Source organism: Mercenaria mercenaria, chromosome 14 (assembly GCF_021730395.1).
Source record: "Mercenaria mercenaria strain notata chromosome 14, MADL_Memer_1, whole genome shotgun sequence".
Classification (NCBI taxonomy): Eukaryota; Metazoa; Mollusca; class Bivalvia; order Venerida; family Veneridae; genus Mercenaria; species Mercenaria mercenaria.
In genome coordinates, this window is record NC_069374.1 from 1,585,464 (window position 1) to 1,607,638 (window position 22,175).

The following is a 22,175-nucleotide window of genomic DNA, read 5'->3' on the forward strand; positions in this document are numbered from 1 at the left end:
TGTTATTACTATGTTTCTTAATTTGTCCTGTGAAGGATTGTCAAGTTTAATATCAAAGTATCGAAGTAGATGTATTTTTAATGTAGAAGGCAGATCAATACCATATCAGATGTCAGCCTACACTGGTCTACTCGCAAGTTGTCCAAATAAATAGTGCCAATCTTTCTCTATAGCATCGTGGTTTCTTTTACTCTATCGCGTTCCAGTATTAGCATTCTATCGAAATCGACATGTTCCTAACACATGCTAGGTAAATTTGGCAGCGTAAGAATTTAATGTCTCGAAAAGATAAATTAAAAGTATTTCCGAATTCAAAAGAGGCCTAAATATTTGCCACTCAGAATTGTTTGCAAACTTCGACTGTTCAAGAAATTACGGAAGTCCTTTAAGCATAAATTAGAAAAATTAGTTTCAAAAATAGAAAAAAGTGGAAACTTTACAAGTCATGTAACAAGTAAGATTGCTTATGGTAAACAAAATCTTCCATGGCGGAATTTTGAAATTAAAAGGTTGATAAAGAAACGGGGCATGCTACACTGTAAAGTTAAGAAAAGTATTTTTTTTTGGGGGGGGCGGGGGGGCGGGGCGGTATACAAAGTTTACAAAATGATTCTTGTGTTTCTTTTGCTTGGGTTTAACGTCGCACCGACACAATTATAGGTCATATGGCGACTTTCCAGCTTTGATGGTGGAGGAAGACCCTAAGTGCCCCTCTGTGCATTATTTCATCACGACCGGGTACCTGGGTAGAACCACCGACCTTCCGCAAGTCAGCTGGATGGCTTCCTCACATGAAGAATTCAAAGCCCCGAGTGAGGCTCGACCCCACATTGATCAGGGGCAAGTGATTTGAAGTCAGTGACCTTAAAGACACTGATTCTGGTATGCCAGGTATATGGCCTATGGGAATGATACGGTCTGCGTATTGGCGGTAAGGGCCAATACACAAGACTGGACAATTGATAGACTAGCTTCTGTTTACCATAATAAGCTACTGTATATAGCTACTGTACAGTACATAGATTGCATGTTATATTTCTCACCTTTATAGTAATCCAGTTCCCACCTTTAAAACGAGTTTAGAAAGTCTGATTAAATCAGGGCGAAACAAACAAAGTGATAAAATACAGCAGTATTTTTTTTAATAAGTCAAGTTTTTTAATAATATTTATTAAAAATGCAACCAAAGAGCTATAAGAATAAATAGATCGGCAACTTGAAAGGCATATAGAGCAAATCTCGCCAACGTTCCGTGATAACTAAATGAGATCTCGTTTACCGGAAGTAACGCTTTCTCCGCGCGCCATTTTGTATTCGAAAGCAATCATTCATCGGTAAATTAATTATCACCGTATGACCACGCTTCTTTTGATGGCAAGAAACGTGTACTTTGTGTCTTAAGTTAAGACTTTTTCACATTAAACTTATGTTGTTTTAGACGCTAACATGTATTTGAAATGTAGTTTTAAAGGTACAAATTGTAACTCCATGCACGCCGATGTTTGTTTTTACGAAGATAACGCCAATTCACGCTCTGACACGAGATCACGCGAGATTACAGCCAGTTGCCATTCTGTGTATTTTATACTTCTTTGATGCAACTGAACGCTTCTTTAATTTCTAATAAAATCCAGCAATGATCTAATTTTCTGGTTTTATTTTGTTACTTAGATAAAAATCATAATAATTGAATAAAACAAGAGCTGTCTCCATAGGATGACACATGCCCCCGATGGCACTTTGAATGAATAGTTATGGCCGATGTTAGAGTTTAGGACCTTTGACCTACGGAGCTGGGTCTTGCGCGCGACACGTCGTCTTACTGTGTCACACATTCATGTGTAATTATTTTAAAATCCATGCATGAATGACAATGATATGGACCGGACACGTCCATCAATGCACTATCATGAAAAATGACCTTTAATGTCTAAGTGTGACCTTGACCTTTGAGCTACGGACCTGGGTCTTGCGTGCGACATGTCATCTTACTGTGGTACACATTCATGCCAAGTTTTTTGAAAATCCATCCATCGATGACAAAGATATGGACCGGACACGCCCATCAATGCACTATCCTTTAACGTCTAAGTGTGACCTTGACCTTTGAGCTACGGACCTGGGTCTTGCGCGCGACACGTCGTCTTACTGGTGTACACATTCATGCCAAGTTATTTGAAAATCCATCCATCGATGACAAAGATATGGACCGGACACGCCCATCAATGCACTATCCTTTAACGTCTAAGTGTGACCTTGACCTTTGAGCTACGGACCTGGGTCTTGCGCGCGACACGTCGTCTTACTGTGGTACACATTCATGCCAAGTTATTTGAAAATCCATCCATCGATGACAAAGATATGGACCGGACACGCCCATCAATGCACTATCCTTTAATGTCTAAGTGTGACCTTGACCTTTGAGCTACGGGCCTGGGTCTTGCGCGCGACACGTCGTCTTACTGTGGTACACATTCATGCCAAGTTATTTGAAAATCCATCCATCGATGACAAAGATATGGACCGGACACGAAAATTGCGGACAGACTGACAGACCGACAGACAGACTGACAGACCGACAGACTGACAGACCGACAGACGGTTCAAAAACTATATGCCTCCCTTCGGGGGCATAAAAATGGTCATTTCTCTTATTCAGTTTTAGATACATTTTAATCATTATTTTTTATTAAATAAAGGTAAGAGTTTTTGAAAAATGTGAGAATTGCTTTACTTTAAAAGTTATAATTTAATTGGTCAATGACTGAGAAATTACAATTAGCATATTATCAACTAAAAATGCTGTGTATATTTAAAAAAAACAACACTTTTTAATCAATGAAATGCAAAACACAGAAAATAACTAATTATCTGTACATATCAATAAAGTTTATGATCCTCTGACATGGACTACATGTCATGTCTACAGGGGTTTTATGGACCCTTGACAGGATTCTGTTTATTGAGGATTAAGATGTCTGGCATTTGGTGGTGGGGGGGGGGGGGGGGGGGAAGAGGGTCACTTGTATTGGAGATTTTCTTAGCCTTTAACCACTCGGTCACGGAAGCCCCCGATTCTTGTGGTGTTGCTCCCGAGAAATTGGTGTTTTAAACTCTAGCACCAAGTATATAAGTCTGAAATTTTAAACAAACAATTTTCTTCTGTTTTTACAAATGATCCAGATCATAATCTACCAAACCTTGGACCTAGCCCTTTTGCCAGCTTGCCTGAAATAAAAAAAAAACAACAATAAACAAACAAACAGAAAAATGGTAATAAGAAAATTCTAAAATCCATAAAAAGCAGCAGATCCGGATCAGATTTAATCTAGAATTTTTAAGAAATGTGCAAATAAGAAAGCACTTATATGTTACTGCTTTATTCAATAAATCCCATAAGACTAGCTCTGTACCCTCTGATTGGTCCGAGGACTATATAACGCCTGGTTTTTAAAAAAGGTGAAATTTTCAAGCTTTAAATTTTAGGCCATTGTCTTTAACCTGTATAGCTTGTAAGATCATGCAGCACAAAGTAGTTGGTAATATTTTAGATCATTTAGATAAATTCAATATCGTGGTGGACAATCAGCATGATTTTCGAGTCCAGCGATCTTGCGAGACAAAGATAGTGGGTTTTATTCATGATTTAGCCCAGTCAGTACAGCCAATCCAGGTTGATGTTGCCATCATGGATTTTTCTAAAGCCTTGGATGTAGTCCATCATGGCAAACTACTCTTAAAATTATTCCATTATGGCATCAGGTGCTCTCATTCTTTACAATTCTTGGATATTAGCATTTCTGGGAAATCGAAGTCAAAATGTTGTGGTCGATTGGGCAATGTCCGGCTCGGCTCCTCTTATATCAGGCGTCCCTCAAGGTCAGTTTAGGACCTCTCCTGTTTCTGCTTTACATAAATGGCCTACCCTACCTGTGTCTGTATCTTCTAGCGGACGCTTTTTGCAGATGATTGTGTAGTCTGTAGGACAATACGTTCTCAGAATGATTCAGTTTAGCTGAAAAGGGACCTTGACAGTTTATCATTATGAGAGCAGAAATGGAAGACGTCATTCAACGTAAACAAATGCAACATACTGCATGTCTCTAGGTCCAGAAAACTTATAAATACAGTCTACACTTTGCACAGTCAGTCTCTGTCTGTTGTCAGTCAAAACACCTATTTAGGCATGGAAGTATCAACCACTTTATCTTGGTCTCCACGTGTAAATAAAATTTCTAATAAAGTTAGCCAGTACTAAGGTTTCTTAATACGTAACATACATTCTTCCACAGAGGCAGCTGCTTGTAATACTATTGTAAGACTAAATTAATATGTTACACCTTACTCAAGGCAGTACAGGCACTACAATCATCTGGCATTTCAGATTCCATCTACTACATCTGATTATTACAAAAATTCATTCTTTCCTAGAACAGTTTCTCAATAGAACACATTTCCATCTCATGTAGTCAGTGTTGAAACCGTCTCCGGGTTCAAATCACCACTGGCTAGATTGATTTAAAATGGAAATGGAAAAGGTACAAAGAGCCAGCCAGATATGTTATGAAGGACTACTAATATCAAAGCAGTGTAACATCAATGCTTGAAACTCTTAAATGGCAGACATTAAAACAAAGAAAAATACATGCATCTTTAATTATGTTGTATAAAATATCACACAACCTCGTCTATGTAGATCATAACCACCCGACAACCTCTAGAAATTTAAACTTTATCATTCCATCTTCAAGAACACAATATCATATGAACTCCTTTTCCCCCGCACAGTCAGATACTGGAACGCCTTACCTTATAACATCAAGGACAATGTGAACCTTCAGTGCTTCACATTTGACCTAGACTCATATATGTACTAATGTCATCATCCTGTGTTTATTTTTAATAGGCTGTATATATAACTACTCTTATTCTCTTAACAACATGAATATCATGTATCATGTAACATGGCAACATGCTTTTAACAACTGCTCCGACCTCCCAGTTATGATCAGAAATTGATTGTTGGGAGTATCTCCGTAGATGTAGATGTAGATATTTACACCATAATTCCACTACGGATCTTTTTGCTTTTATCCTGTTTTAACCCTACTAACTTCTTCCTTCCTGGGCAACCTTCCAGTTATAAAAGAAATTGATTGTTGGAAGTAACATAGTTGAAGTTGAAACAGTTTATGTGTAAATATAATCCGCAATTAAGGGAATTGAGGTTTTAGGTGTTAGGTTTTTGCACCTTTTATCACAGCTGTTAGGAAGCACTAGGTGGATTGAGTAGCATAGGATACCTGACCGTCTTTTACTTTCTCTAACACCCCCGTACCCTACACATTGCCATAATTTAACAATAAGGAACGTTTGCCATTTGATATTATAAAAGAAATTAGAAGACAAAAGAAGGCAGCGAAAAGGATAAAATCAGCAGATTGTTTTAACGCACTGTAGTTTCCTTATATACAAGTTAACACTCCTTTTCTTCTTTTTTTTTTAAAGTAGCGATATAGTTCTTTATGGGAATATAAGTCTCTGAAAATCTGATATGATAGACAATGTCGAAAAACCGTTATAATGTATACAAATTGTATAACCCTATCTCTTATTTTACAGCTTGCTTACTATATGTTTAACTGTTTATCTTTGTTATATATAGTCGGTAAAAAAGCGCTTGTTGCTTATGTTGTATTGTTTCTCTGTCTCGCCAACTTAAGGAGGTAGGTTACCTTAATATTTGTATGTGCGCATGTCCAACCGGAAGCAAACGTGACGATTTACGACAACGTTTACGACAAACTAAATGTATTTATATATCCATTCTTCTGAAAACATATTATGAACCTGTCTCCGATCTGATGCTTTATGATTTGATAATACTTAAATAATGAATAAATTGCCGCAGAAATGCTTCAAAACAATGTTGCCTTAAAATGATATCACTTACGTCATGACGTTACGTGTCAGTTACCGCACAAAATTTATAGCTTTTATTTTGAAAGTACGTAATTCTGTGCATTTTCTTTATTTAAACTATTTTCGAACAGCAATTATTTGCTGAAATATTTTTATGAGTCTTTTGCTTTGAATAATAATCAATATTTTGCTTCTTTTATTTAGTTATATTGAAATGTTATGCGGAATGTAAGAAAATGGATGATGGTAACTAACGTTATTTGGAATATAGTTGGGTGTAAGGTTACTTGTTACGGCCATTTTCAAATAAAAAATCTGGCATTTTGATTTGTCATACCTATTTTCCAGTTTCCATATACCTTCAACAAAATTCCTAATTGGTCAGTTTATATTGTATTACTATTTTGTTAATAATGCATGTATTCACACGAAATTTCACATATCGACATTTGAAAAGGTACTGCAGCTAATTATTGATTTATTTTTGGCGACTCACAGCCAAAGTAACCTCATTAGGCGTTTTGACTAACATTACATATTTTGCACGTGCAGGGCATGTGCACCAACATGCACGTGTTCGTTTACACTTTTGGCATTTCTGACGAAAGTCCTACTAGAAAAACACATATCATGGTGAAATTGACACAAAAGCAACGCGATCGAGCTATCGGAATATTGCTAACCGGGACACATTTACGATATGTGTGTAATTATTTTTGCAATTGCAAAAGAATTTTGATATAATTTGTTTGTAGCTGTTACTTTGATGGTTATTTCCATTTTTAACCTTATTTCCGTTTACAAGAACCTTCAATCGTTGGTTATCTACCATCCGCGCTCTTTTGGCAAAATTTAACCCAAGGACAATTCATTGAAGTGACCGATTTTGAGATTTGTTGTAAAATTCCGACAGCCCGGGCGCGTTGCTCTTGTGTCAATTTCACAATGATATGTGTTTTTCTAGTAGGACTTTCGTCAGTAATGCCAAAAATGTTCACTAACAAGTGCATAATGGTGCGCATGCCCTGCACGTGCAAAATATGCAATATTGGTCAAAACGCCTAATGCGGTTACGCTGGCCGTGAGTCGGCCAAAAATAAATCAATAATTAGCTGCGGTACCTATTCAAATGTCGGTATGTGAAATTTCTTGTAAATACATGCATTATTAACAAAATAGTAATACAATATAAACTGACCAATTAGGAATTTTGTTAAGTGTATAATTTGTTACTTATATACTAAAACTAAGCTATTATATTGTTCAAATTTCAGTAGAAAATTGTGGTTTCTTAAATTGAATTGATGTTACCATGGTAACTAAGCCCGTGACCTATATATCTAAATATAAAATTCAGAAGCGTTGACACTGGTCTATTTAAGGAACACAGCTTCGGCTTTTTATTTTCATTTCTACAATATCCATGAGAATAATAGCAGCATGCCGAACTATTTTTCCATGAAAAATGCCAGACGAAGGGTACTGCTTACCTATTTTAAGCTGTGAAATCTGTTTGAATAAATGCAAATAACACGAAAATATAACTTACGTTAGAAAAAATATGTTTTAAAGCTACATTAACAAGAAAGATAATTTTGTTCATTTTTTTTAATAAGAAATTACGACAAAAAGCAAGATATAAGCTATTTTAAACATCTCTGTTGCCATGGTTACTTTAAACTTTAAGAAAAATAGAGTTTAATGTAAAGTGCTTGGTATTTTGCTAACAATAGTACCCAAATATTCCATGTTGGTCATTAACAGAATGGCACTGGAGCCGTCGAAAAACCCGTTTTTATACATAGTTGTTTAAAAATGAGGGAAAATGCGTTACCATGGAAACAGAGCCCCGCAACATATACATTTTAAGCTTTTATTAGAAAGCTAACGCGCATACTAGTAAAATTATCAATTATGCAGACTTCTACGGATATCAATGAAACTAAAATACAATGAAAAGTGTTAAATATTCATATTTTCCTTCTTCTTCTTTTAATATAAGATGCCGGTGGAGGGTCATGTTCTTTAAACCTAAATAAAACTTGAACTTGAAGGGTCAGAGATAAACGAAATTGAGTTTGAATAAAGAAGTATAAATAGTTTTATAGCTCTTCGAATTGGAGCATTTAAAACATCATATTACACGGAATATAAACAATTGCTGTGGTTCAACTTATTTGAATTTACCCTGGTAACAAAGTAACCTACCTCCTTCAAATAAAATTTATCTTATCTTCTCTTATCTTATCTTATCTTGGATTTTATATGAAATAAAGAACAGTCGGATTTAGTGGTGTTCTGCCTAGAAGTACGGATTACGGAACGTCCTTTCGTTACAGAAATTATACAATCATATTTACCCATCAAAAAGTTAAAGATATTGTACATTTTTTGGAAGGTGTAAGGTAAAAAACGGATTTGAAAAATTTAAAATATGATAAGAATATACACACCACAAGATGATGTCTTTATAAATTATTTATTAATCGTTGCAAAAATTAGATTTCAACTTCTTCTTTTGACGCATTCTCCCAGCAGTTTCCGGACCGAAATCGCTATTTTTTGCCAGTAACTTTCAAACAAAACATAGTAGAAACACAAAATTTTCACAGAGGAAAGCTAGGTTCTTCGTATACACGATGCAGAATTCGTATTACCCTTGCGTTCATAACAAAAATGTAGATGAGGCCTCAAACAGGGCAATTAATTCCATTAATATCTCAATTAGTCCAGGGCATACATGTGATCTCCTGCGCGGGAGGGTCAAAATCCTGATTTTTTCACCTTGCCTCCCGTCTCCCGACCAAAACCATATTTCTCCCGCTTTTCAAAAAAAAAAAAAAAAAAAAAAAAAAATCAGTATTATGACTGGGTTACGACTGTTGTGTATTATACATGTTTGACACACATGTAGCTGGAGGAAAGAGTTGTTTTTCACAGGTGAATTATTAATTGTTTGTCTTGATAAGGGATTAGACAAGCAGGACATTTCCCACCTGTCTCACGGGGCCGAATATCTGCCCATTCTCAATGCCAATTAAGCTCCATTTTTTACCAATTTGAAGCAAAAAACTCCCAGTCATAAGAAAATAATTCCCAACTGAAATGAATTTTGATTATTCAAAGAAAAATTTTGCTCAGTAATAAAATCACATAAGTAATTGTTGGAAAAACCAACCCATTACTATTTTTAGAACAGGAGTGTTATTTCCCCTAATGGAGTTACGCCATTTTCTTCCAATGTTTACCAAATTAATTTTGCTACTAAATCGGACATATTTCATTGAAAACTGGATGACAACACACACTCATTTATTTGATAATATCAATCTACATTATTTTGGTAAGGGTAAATACATGTTGATGCATTTCTGTTTTCTATTTTTCATGTCAAAATCATCAGTATTTTTATACGAAAGTGGGTGGGGTAAAGAATTTACATAATTTATGAGTTGTGTTCAGACCAATTTAGAGCTTCGTTTTTTTTAAGTCCTCGAGTAGAATAATGTTAATGCATGTTCACCTTCATTTCAGACCTAAATTGAGACTTTGTTTCTACAAATTTAATCTATTAAGAAAGTTAGAACAAGAGGGAGTTTCTGTAAGATAGCATGCTCGACTTTTTTCAGTGATTGACTCTGAATTAAAGCTTTGCCAGTAAAAGAGGCAATTAAAGCTTTGCCAGTAAAAGGGGCATAATAGTCAATAGCTTTGAATGTAACAGAGATATTAGACATTATATAAAACTTTAACAAAAAACAATGAAGTTAAAAAGTGGCATAACTCTGTCAAAATTCAAATCAAGAGTTATGAGGATTGTTCCTTCCGGTGTAGACTTATATACATTATTTTGTGGCCGAAAATGTTGGATTTTGCCTCTAAGTTACGTGTCCGCGCGCTTAATTTATGTCGATGAAAAACCTCCAGTTTTGAGACCCCAACTCCAGCTGAAAAATGGCAAACCTCCAGTTTTGGGATTCTAAACTTATCACATGTATGGTCCAGGGTCTTTCAAAAATGAGTGACCCTGATTAGTCCAAGTAGTTTTCCGGACCTTTCATTGTAATGGTTGTAACCTTTCTGTAAAAGAAAACATTTCCGATTTCGTTATATGTATTCAAATTTAAAACATAATTCTAAGGCGTGATGACGATTTGAAAAGTATATTTCAAGAATTTAACAAATACTAGATTTATAATACGCTCATTACAGTTACATCTAATGACGTTTGCAACGTCACGCTTAAATCATGGGACGTATTTAGCGGACTGGTTATATTACAAAAAAAAATTAAGAACATTTAATATAATTAACAGCTTTTTTTAGAAAAAAAAAAGAACAAGACCGGTCTCAGAATCTAACGCCCTGACCACTCGGGCATGGACACTGCTGCTAAACATTTGATTGATAGACGGTATCGTAGGTAAATCCCTGTCTTTTTTGGTTCCTGTTTTTAATCGATAATTTAATGCCGTAGTGTAGTGAACAGGTCGATTTTTTCTGAATTTCATTGTTTAATTTTATTACTATCGGAATGTTTTACTGTATCGTCTGTAAATGGGAGCATCAATTGACTGATGTTTACCTTCAAGGGGCCTCAATTTCTGCGCATCTGCACTGTAACTGGAATTCCCCTGCAGTTGACAATTTCTTGTGTAAACATTACATCGAAGTAAGTTAAAACAACCAGGATGTTCAAATAATAAGTAGGTTTCGTAATGCTAGGTTTTCGCTGCTATGAAAAGGCAGCAAAGGTCTAGATGATATGATATTGTTACCCAGATACTTTACGACGGCGTAAAGTCTATACAGCACGAAATGTAAAAGGTCCGGAAAACTACTTGGGTCCGGAAACTACTGGGAAACCAGTAGGGGTGACAAATGAGATATGAAAAAAATCAATTTTTTTCTATTAGAGTGACGGCTGATTTAGTGGTAATACAGTAATATAATGATATGAACTTAGGTGCTACCTAGAAGGCAGAGCTCCCTTGAAAAATCACCGGTGTCCCTTGAAAATTAAAGGAGTGCTGCTAGAATTATCTGGAATTATTGATCCGTTTTAGGAAGTTTATTAAAATTTTAAGAATTGATGATAATTCATGATTTCTGAATGAATGTCTTAGAATGCATTAAGATTAAATCTTGACATGCGAAAACTCTACAAATATGCTATATACGAATTAAGGAAAGTTACGGTTCTTTTCAGAAGGAAGAATGTGTCCAACTTTAAGGCAAAAATACTGCTATGATAGACGTCTGGTATGGGAGAATGAAAATCATTTACATGTACAAAGCTTGTTTAAAACCCAAAAGACTAGCCATCTTTAAAAGTTAGTGATGAGAATTTTACCCAGAGAAAATCAGTGTTTGCTGAAATTCTCAAAAACTCCTGTTTTATTTACTGGACTGCTAAGTTAACAGTCTATGACATTTTTATTGTTAATCTTTTAGCACAACTGGTATAGAATAGGAATGGTAGCAGGAGCATTTTTGATGATTATTGATAATTTATAGCCAATAGTTTTTTTTCCTAGTAATAAACTCTGGTCAGTGATTTTTGACCTTGTGGATGAAATATATGTGAAGGGGAGAAGAGCATTATGTGTTTTTCACAGTTCAATGCCTGTATATTTTGATCCAAAAACCTTTTTTGAAAATAAGTTTTATCTACAGACAGTACATTGGAACCTGACATAACTAACTAAACACTTGTTAAATTTCACATGAATGACTTTATTTTTTACAATGCTTTCAAAACTTATAATAAATAAATAAAAAACTGAAATAAAAAAGAAATTAAAAAAAAATGCTTCTGGTGAGGATCGAACTCCTGACCTTTGGTTTTCGACGCGAACTCGCTAACCACTACACCAATGTGAAAGTATGACGTCATCAACACAAATATAAGTATATATAATATATTTCAGTTATGGCAGCGTGACGAAAATCGTTTCGCATTGAAAATATTGTATTTTATCTTTTTTTCTTCGTAGAAAATGTATTTAGCACTGAATTCTTATTATCAGACGCACATTTACATCTTTATTCAACGTTCAAAGCTGCAAGCGAAACGCTTTTGTCAACCGTAAACAGCAAGCGTCTACTGATGTCTTACTGATTAATTACTATGAGCATTGTATACAGGGAGAAAACCGAACAACACCGTTTCCAAAAAAGTACCACGAATTTTCAACTCGATAGTAAAACTATACACAGTTTTATTCATTTTCTTTTTCACACGTCTAACCGTAATGCGACGCTGTCGGCGCCGGTTTGCGGCGCCAGTAGCTCTGCTATAAATTGCTACGTTTTCCAAAGTTTTACCAGTACAACTAGTCCACTTTCTGAAATATGGCATCATATTTATAACAACTATGAATAATTTTTTCATCATTTTTGTGACTTACCCTTCGCAACTATTGTTTTAAGTGTGTAAATTGTGCACACCTACAGCTTTAAAATAGTATGTTTTTCGGTTTTGGTATACATTTTATAAATCGGATCATTTGTACAAATGCATACAAATGGCGCGCATAGCCTTCATTTACTAGCAAATTCAAAATAAAACAAAAAATAACTTTTATTCAAATGATTCAAACACTCTTTTGTCAACTTAAGCAGTCTAGACATAGAAATTGAAAATATAATTGTTTTGCTCTTTCCTGACTGGGAAAACCAGCAGAATTTAATCAATCATGTTACAAAAAGGAACCGGCATTGCTTAAATCCATAAAAGTAAGGCATTCAAATCGTCCTTTAAATGATATGAGACATCTCATAAATGATTGTTATCGGCATGATGCACAAATCAAGCCAGACGTAACTATTATATGGAAAAGTATCACAAAACATATACGATATTCAAGAAAAGATTTTAATCACTACTTGTCCAGACTTCAGTGCAAATTTTGGAAATAATAGTAACATTCATAGTTTAGGTAACATATTTGTTCAGAACTTCTCGATGAACTTAGACAGATTAACTAAAAGTTGCACTTATAATGTAACAAATTTCAAAACAAATATTTGACAGTTTGCCTTAAAAATAAACACATATGGTACGAAATAGTGTAGTATTTTGGGCTGAGTAAATATATCATTTCGTGTGTTCATCTCATATCAAAAGTCACACCTTGTCCCGTAAATGACTTACTAAACCTGATTTTGTTACTTGTATGCAACAGTATAATATAAATACATTATATGCTTTATAGATCTCGAGTGCTTGCAAAAGCTATGTATTCTTTATATATTCTATGATCAAGATTATTACCACTCCCCAGTAATATAAGCCAGTGTCGATAACATCAACATTAATATTTTTGAGAACTCTTTGTGTTCAAAAACCCGGAGAAATTAACATCAGACTAGTAATTCATACACCAAGAGAACCAATTAAATACATATGTGACTGTTACAGGAATTTTAACAGTAACATTCGTAACAAAATATCAACCCTATTGACTATATATTGAGTTAAGTCAAATCTCGTATCATCCCTTATTACAATGTCCCGTAAATGACTTCGTAAACTTGGAGGTCTCGTCACTCTCAGCAAACACTCTGCGTGACTTTCCTGTTGCGTTCAGCTCATCGACCACCTTTAAAACAATGCTGTTGCTGCCGCCCAGATTCTACCTTCTTTTGCTAGCCATCTAAACAGCCTCACTACTTTACTGCATTTCTCCATGTATTTTGTCATTCTTGTCTATAACTTTGATTTTGCCAATGTAGCATTTCTATTACAAACTATTCGAATTTCTTCTGAGCTTGCCCTTCGTCTACATTAATTTTGCACTGTTCCTATTTTCAACAATTTTGCAGAATGCATCTTACTTTTCTCTCTTCTTCTTTCTATTTGTTGTTTTCCTCTTTTCATTTTAAAACAGGAAAGAAGTAACCTTTAACGCGCAGGTTCTCTCTTGGAAGCCATTCATCGCCCAATAAAGTTTTTTTTTCTTGTCCTGTACTCTTACATTCTCTGTGCTTTTGTCTTGGCCATTTTGTGAAAAAAAAAAATAAGAGGAAAACTAAGAATTTGCTGTCTTATATACATTAGAAATCTTAAACATTACCTTCCAAAATCGGTATAAAAAATACTTCTATTGTTTTGTTCAAAAATAATTCCATACCGCATGAAGGGTTTACATCCATATAGAGTATAGTTTTATATAAAAATACATATAATGCATAGTGTGTATTTGCCATAAACCATCATAATGCTTTAATAATGATGAATTTTCATCATTTGCGTGTATTTGATGTCTTTAAATTATGTTCTTACCCAAAATCGGGCTTAGAAAATTTTTGTCATTTACGGGACGCATTTTATCTGCAGTACCATCTCATTCAAACCATAACACAGGTTGCATTATTAACATATTTTTTAAAGTAATGACAAGAGAGGCTTTATGATATTTTATAATAATCAGTTCAAGTAAGTGATAAGCAGACGATCCCGCTTCGCTTTAAGATCATTGCAAAACAACTTTTTTGTTGGAATGTGTCAATGAAAGAATCAACATCGATTTACTTTGTATATTTAAACATCAATTTTTAAATATCCTTTAAAGAAGATATAAGCGAATAATTTTGAATAGTATGATGAATTTGCACGACAATGTTATATCTTGTCTTGCAAATTTCGTCACCGGCCCTAGCCAAGGTCATGCTTGGAAACCGGGAATACTATTTGTTTCTAAACATCAACATCAAATATAGTTCTGTTTATATTTCAGATAAATAAAGTCGAAATGCAATTGTAAGAATAGTTTTACATACTTTAGCTTCGCTGGCCATTATTACAGAAAACTGTAACTGCGGTTTTTGTTCGAGATGAATTTGACTGCCGAAGTTACCCAATGAGCGTATCGGAAAAGGAAAGAGCGCCAATGTGATCAAAATGTTCTCATGATGCCATTCATAAATGTGACGTCATATAAATTACCTTAGAAGAATTATTCAAGAACATTGTGGGTTTTTCCACACAGATTTTAATTCAAGGTGTCGAATATACACGACTGTCGAATTTATCCGAAGTTACTCTATAGGGCATTTATGAAGATAATTTGTTACTTTACGGACCTAATTCTATAAAATATACACTGAATTTAGGGTAACATGTACATGTATGTAGTCAACTTAATCAATTGATCTTTTTAAATGTCAATTTGTTTAGATTTCTTAATGATGATTTTTTTCTATGTTATTCAAATGGATTCAAGTTTTAATTATGAAATATAATTATGAAATATATGAGTAGATTTATTTTACAATAGTAGATGTAAATATTAACTAGGGGTTAGAATTAGAGGCCAGGGTATATGTTTATCCTTTAGTATAATAATGATAGCCCATTTGTAATAACATGTAATATGGGTATTATAAGTGCAATATGATGTGGAATTTATTTTTATGATATGTTTTTATATATTTAACAAGATATTATAGTCTCAGGTAACACAGGATTGAGTGGCAGCATTCAGTATGTTTGGTGTTATTATATGTAATTTACATGTATGCACTGTGATGTTATTTATGTATGCTGATGAGACTGAAACAAATAAATAAACAAACTAATATTACAATTTGAAGGTCATTCATTTCATTGTAGGTCAATATTTTAAACTTTTCATAGGTGTTGTGATTTAATCAGCTTCTTTTGATTGACAGGAATAAGTGTTAAAATATAAATGGATTAACTGGCAAACCTGTAGTATATTAAACTTTAATTAATCTAAACCTTGACTGATCTTATGGAAATAAAAAAACAAACAACAAAATTATACTCATCACTCAGAAATGATGTTGCTTCAAAAATGAAACTAACTCAATATCTTGTCTAAGTTTATTTGCAAAAATTAAATAAATTAAATTTGACAGATTCAGTAATTCCTTCCTATTTTCCATTGACATCAGATTATCAGATTTACAGAGTGGGCCATCTACAGTAATATGGTTTTAAACATTTTCTTTTTGACATACAAGAAGAAAGTAATATCCTTTATTCTAAAGAATTAAGATTACAAAATTTACATTTTATTAATCCCCCGCCACAAATGGTGGGGGGTTATAGGAATGGTCTCCGTCCGTCCTTCCGTCTGTCCATAACACTTTCGTGTCCGCTCCATATCTCCTAAACCCCTTGAAGGATTTTCATGAAACTTGGGGCAAATGATCACCTCATCAAGACGATGTGCAGAACCCATGAGTCAGCCATGCCAGCTCAAGGTCAAGGTCACAACTTAGGGTCAAAGGTTTGAGCCTTCAATTTTGTGTCCGCTCTCTATCTCCTAAACCCCTTGGAGGATGATCATGAAACTGGGGTCAAATGATCACCTCATCAAGACGATGTGCAGAACCCATAAGTCAGCCATGTCGGTTCAAGGTCAAGGTCACAACTTAAGGTCAAAGATTTGAGCCTTCTATTTTGTGTCCGCTCTGTATCTCTTAAACCCCTTGAAGGATAATCATGAATTTTGGGTCAAATGATCACCTCATCAAGAACTCAAGGTTAAGGTCACAGCTCAAGGTCAAAGGTTTGAGCTCTGTATCTCCTAAACCCCTTGATTGATTTTCTTGAAACTTGGGTCAAATGATCACCTCATCAAGACATTGTGCAGAATTCATGAGTCAGCCATGTCAGTTCAAGGTCAAGGTTAAAGCTAAAGGTCAAAGCCCTTTCACTATCCATAGCAGTGGCGGGGGATTTAGCTGTCTTTCAGACTGCCTTGTATCATTATGATCCATGTTGTTATATCTACCTTTTTTTATTTCAAAATTATGTTATGATAATCTAAATCTACTAAGAGCAATAGTTATTCGAAATTTTTTATCTTCAGTTATACTTAAGTATTTTTTAAGATTAAAGGAATGTTTAAATCTACTATAACAAGAGCCATGTTAGACATGGCTAATCCCCCTGCAGGGCATATTATAATTGAAGGCTAAATTTCCTGGCAAGTTAGTGTCTGAAAGTATTAATTTTGGGGAAAGTTTTGAAGAACCGTTTAGTTGTGGTCCGCATCAGGGGTTTTAAAGATGTGGAAGAAAGAATAAATCAGTGGAGAGGTGGTTTACTGCTAAATTTTATTAATTTTCATGAACAGTATAGCTATGATGTTTTTCTATATGGCTGCTGTAAAAAGAAGGAATGGAAAGCTAACAGGGAAAAATGACCATAAGAGGTTACCTATATGTGAATCCAAGTTAAATAGCACTTCCTCCAATGTGTTCTGTCAGTGGATGAAGTTTGAAGAAACTCCCTCCAGTACTTTTGGAGTTATGCTTCGGACAAATTTTTTTAAGGAAATATGATGAAGGGGAATAACTAAAAAAATAGGCAATGTAGAGTTATTGTTCTTGCACACTGCACTTCCTCCCAATGTGTTCTATCAGTGTTTGAAGTTTGAAGAAAATCCCTCCAGTACTTTTGGAGTTATGTTTCAGACAAAATTATTTAAGAAAATATGATAAAGGGGAATAACTAAAAAAATAGACAAGGTAGAGTTATTTTTCTTGCACACTGCACTTCCTCCAAATGTGTTCTATCAGTGTATAAAGTTTGAAGAAAATCCCTCCAGTACTTTTGGAGTTATGCTCCGGACAAAGATCGTTGCGGACTCACAGATGCACACACGGACAGATAGCATTTCTAATATCACGCTTCGCCTTTAGCGGGGGGATAAATAAGAGAGTAATTGTGGAGAATTGTTAATGTTTGCATATCAAGTTTGATAATAATTGTCCAATATTCTCTGAAGATAAAGAATTACTGTTACTATCTTGACTTAATCCATATATCCGACAATCCCAGGTTTTCTAACAGCATTTTTATTTGAAACACCCAGTTTGAATTATTATATGTACAGTAATGTTATTGTTTGCATCGTTATGCAGCATATGATAAATTCTTTTTTGTAGTGAGTTTTCATTCGATTTCAGTGAACGGAACCAGTAGCTTACCATATAATACTAATTATTTATCTTTTTTATGCCCCCGCGTCTACTGATGTGGGAGGCATATAGTGATCGTCCTGTCCGTCTGTTCGTCCGTTCGTCCGTCCGTACGAGGTTAACCAAATGGGACCGTTTTGTCTAGCATCAATACCCCTTACTAGAATGACTTGATACTAATGCAGATGTAACCTGTGACCATTCCTCATCTTCAGACATCACCTTACCTCAGTTTGACCTTGACCTCATTTTGGACTTAGGTTGCTTTATATGGGCCATCTCTTGGTTAACCAAATGGGACCGTTTCGTTTAGCATCAATACCCCTTACTAGAATGACTTTATACTAATGCAGACATAACCTGTGACCATTCCTCATCTTCAGACATCACCTGACCTCAGTTTGACCTTGACCTTGACCTCATTTTGGACTAAGGTTGCTTTATATGGGCCATCTCTTGGTTAACCAAATGGGACCGTTCCATCTGGCATCAATACCCCTTACTAGAATGACTTGATACTAATGCAGATGTAACCTCTGACCATTCCTCATCTTCAGACGTCACCCGACTACAGTTTGACCTTGAATTTGACCTTGAACTTGACGTCATTTTGGACTTAGGTTGCTTTGTATTGACAAGGATGCCACCGGGGGCATCAAACGTTTATTGAACGCAGCTTCTTGTTTTCTTATTCTATTATAGTACGGATGCTTGTAAAATTAATTCTATTTCCCTCATTTTTGTCTTTCACAAAATGTATTTCTTGCTTTCTTGAAATTATTTTTTGCTGTATATGTAACAAGATTCATCAAACCACTTCGACTTATTAGATAATCGAGAATTTGTATTTGATATAACTTGAACATGTACAGTTTATCATTATAAGGACAAAATTTACTAAAACATGCAAGAGAATGCTGCCAATTAATTAACAGTTGATAGACTTAATTTGTCTTGCATCACTTGCCTATTAAGGATAACAATGTACTCAACTGTAAAATCATGTGTGCGATATAATCATTCACAGTCAGACTTCTTTGAGTCACATGTCGGTTTGAAACAAGGCCACCCGTCATCTCCATTACTTTTTATGTTTTTTGTGAATGATCTAATGAATAATTATAAATTCGGATTTGAATGATATATTTACTATAGAGGAAATGAAGTTATTCCTTTTACTCTATGCTGACGATCAGGCAGTATTTGCTAGGTCTCCAGACAGTCAGCAAAAGTTGTTGAATGATATTGAAAATTATTGCAATGCCTGGAGCCTTAGAATTAATACAGCAACATTAAAGGCATGATATTTGAGAAAGGGAGGTTAACACGTCGTGACTTTTGTTTGTACGGTTCTAGCTTGGAGGTAGTAAATAGTTTCAAGTATCTTGGTATTAACCTGTATAGAAAGGGTAACTGGTATAGGAGTCAGAAAGACATAGCTAAACATGCATCATATGCATTAAAGGGTTTATTCCAAATCTTCAAATCAATTGAATTACCAAATTCACAAAAATGTAAGCTTTTTGATGCATTAGTGTCTTCTATTCTACATTTTGGAGATGAACTGATTGGTTCATACCCATGCACAGACTTGGAACTTGTTCACACTAAATTTCTAAGAAGAATCTTTATTATGCCCCCCTTCGAAGAAGGAGGGGTATATTGTTTTGCAGATGTTGGTCGGTCGGTCGGTCGGTCTGTCGGTCGGAATGTAGGCCAATCCGTTTCCGGATGATAACTCAAGAACGCTTGGGCCTAGGATCATGAAAGTTGATAGGGAGGTTGGTCATCACCAGCAGATGACCCCTATTGATTTTGAGGTCTGTATGTCAAAGGTCACAGTGACACTGAATAGTAAAACGGTTTCCGGATGATAACTCGAGAACACTTGGGCCTAGGATCATGAAAGTTGATGGGGAGTTTGGTAATGACCAGCAGATGACCCCTATTGATTTTGAGGTCAGTATGTTAAAGGTCAAGGTCACAGTGACCCTGAACAGTAAAACGGTTTCCGGATGATAACTCAAGAATGCTTGGGCCTAGGATCATGAAAGTTGATGGGGAGTTTGGTAATGACCAGCAGATGACCCCTATTGATTTTGAGGTAAGTATGTCAAAGGTCAAGGTCACAGTGACCAGGAACAGTAAAATGGTTTCCAGGCGATAACTCAAGAACACTTGGGCCTAGTGTCAGGAAAATTGATAGTTAGGTTGGCCATGATTAGCAGATGACCCCTATTGATTTTGAGGTCATTAGGTCAAAGGTCAAGGTCGCATTGGCCAGGAACAGTTAAACGATTTCTGATCTTCTTATCCAAAACCATAGGGCTTTGGTATTTGGTATGAAGCAAAATCTAGTGGTCCTCTATCAAGATTGTTCAGATTATTTCCCTGGGGTCAGATATGGCCCCACCCTGGGGGTCACATGGTTTATATAGACTTATATAGGAAAAAAGCTTCGAAAAACCTCTTGTCCAAAACCACAGGGCCTAGGGCTTTGATATTTTGTATATGACATCATCTAGTGGTCCTCTACTTAGATTGTTCAAATTATTCCCCTAGGGTCAAATATGGCTCCGCCCTCGGGGTCACATGGTTTACATAGATTTATATAGGGAAAAAATTTGAAAATCTTCTTGTCCAAACCACAAAGACTATGGCTTTGATATTTTGTAATGTTGCATCATTTAGTGGTTCTCTACCAAGTTTGTTCAAATTATCCCTCTAGGGTCAAATATGGCCCCGTCCCAGGGGTCATATGGTTCATATAGACTTTTATAGGGAAAAATCTAGAATCTTCATGTCCATAACTTACATCATTCAAATTTGGACGACATGTATAGTTTTGTGTGGCAAGATGAACCTTGACACGAGTTGATCTTGACCTAGTGACCTACTTTCACATTTCTGTAGCTACAGCCTTCAAATTTGGACCACATGCATAGGTTTGTGTACCAAAAAAAACTTTGACCTTGTTATTGACCTAGTGACCTACTTTCACATTTTTGAAGGTACAGGCTTTAAATTTGGACCATATGCAAAGCTTTTTGTTCCCAAATAAAATTTGACCTTGATTTTGACCTAGTGACCTACTTTCACATTTCTCAAGCTACAGCCTTCAAATTTGAACCACAAGCATAGTTTTGTGTACTGAAATGAACTTTGATCTTGAGATTGACCTAGTGACCTACTTTCACATTTCTGAAGGTACAGGCTTCAAATTTGGACCACTTGCATAGTTTTGTGTTCCGAAATAAAATTTGACCTTGATTTTGACCTAGTGACCTACTTTCACATTTCTCAAGCTACAGCCTTCAAATTTGGACCATGTGCATATTTTTATGTTCTGAATTGAAATTTGACATTGATTTTTACCTATTTCCTACTTTCACATTTCTCAAGCTACAGCCTCCAAATTTGAAGCACATGCATAGTTCTGTCTACCGAAATGAACTTTGACCTTGAAATTGATCTAGTGACCTGCTTTCACATTTCTCAAGCCACAGCTTCAGATTTGGACCACATACACATTGTTTTGTACCGAAATGAAATTTGACCTTGAGCTAGCCTTGAAATTTGGAAAATGGCTTACTGGATGGCACCAAGATCACTCTGTAATCTCTTGTTAGGTTAATAGGTTAAAGGTCAAGGTCAGATTAAACCAGAATGGTAGAACTTTAATTTACAGTGAGCATATAATTCTGTTCCTTGTGCAATTACTGAATGCATCAAGGGGGGCATTTCGTGTTCGACGAGCTCTTGTTAGTGAAGCGTTCAACAAATACTGCGGCTTTGTATGGTGAATTAGGTAGGGTACCGCTTATTATTATCCGTAAGGTTAGAATGATCAAGTACTGGCTCAAAATTCTGAAGTCACCACATGATAGTTTAATATATAAAACCTATGAAATGTTAAGGTTAGATGCAAATGTGTCAAGATCTTATAATGGTAGATTCTGGGCCTTTCAGATAAAACAACTGTTGCAGGAACATGGGTTGAGTAATGTTTGGGACAGCAGTGTACATGAGGGGATAAATTTTCTCATGATAAGACAGAGAATATTTGATATGTATCATCAACAGTGGTATGCTAGTATAAATAACTCTAGTAAACCGAAAACATACAGTGTATTTAAACATGACTTTAATTTTGAAAGTTACTTAGATAATATAGCTATACCTAAATTTAGAATAGCGCTTTCAAAGTTTAGAGTTTCTTCACATGAATTATCAATAGAATCTGGAAGATATTATAATATACCACAGTCTGAGAGCAAATGCCGTCGTTGCTCGAT

The 22,175-nt window shown here is 35.2% G+C and overlaps 1 protein-coding gene across 1 annotated transcript in view; it reads left to right on the forward strand.

The window, feature by feature from the left end:
• Positions 1-8,220: 8,220 nt before the first annotated feature.
• The window catches only part of LOC123543807 (zinc finger and SCAN domain-containing protein 20-like), a 39,061-nt gene continuing 25,106 nt past the window's right edge, over positions 8,221-22,175 (forward strand). Inside the window, exon 1 of the mRNA XM_053522809.1 lies at positions 8,221-8,327. The gene's annotated coding sequence lies outside the window, so the exon portion shown is untranslated. The remainder of the gene's footprint in view (positions 8,328-22,175) is intronic.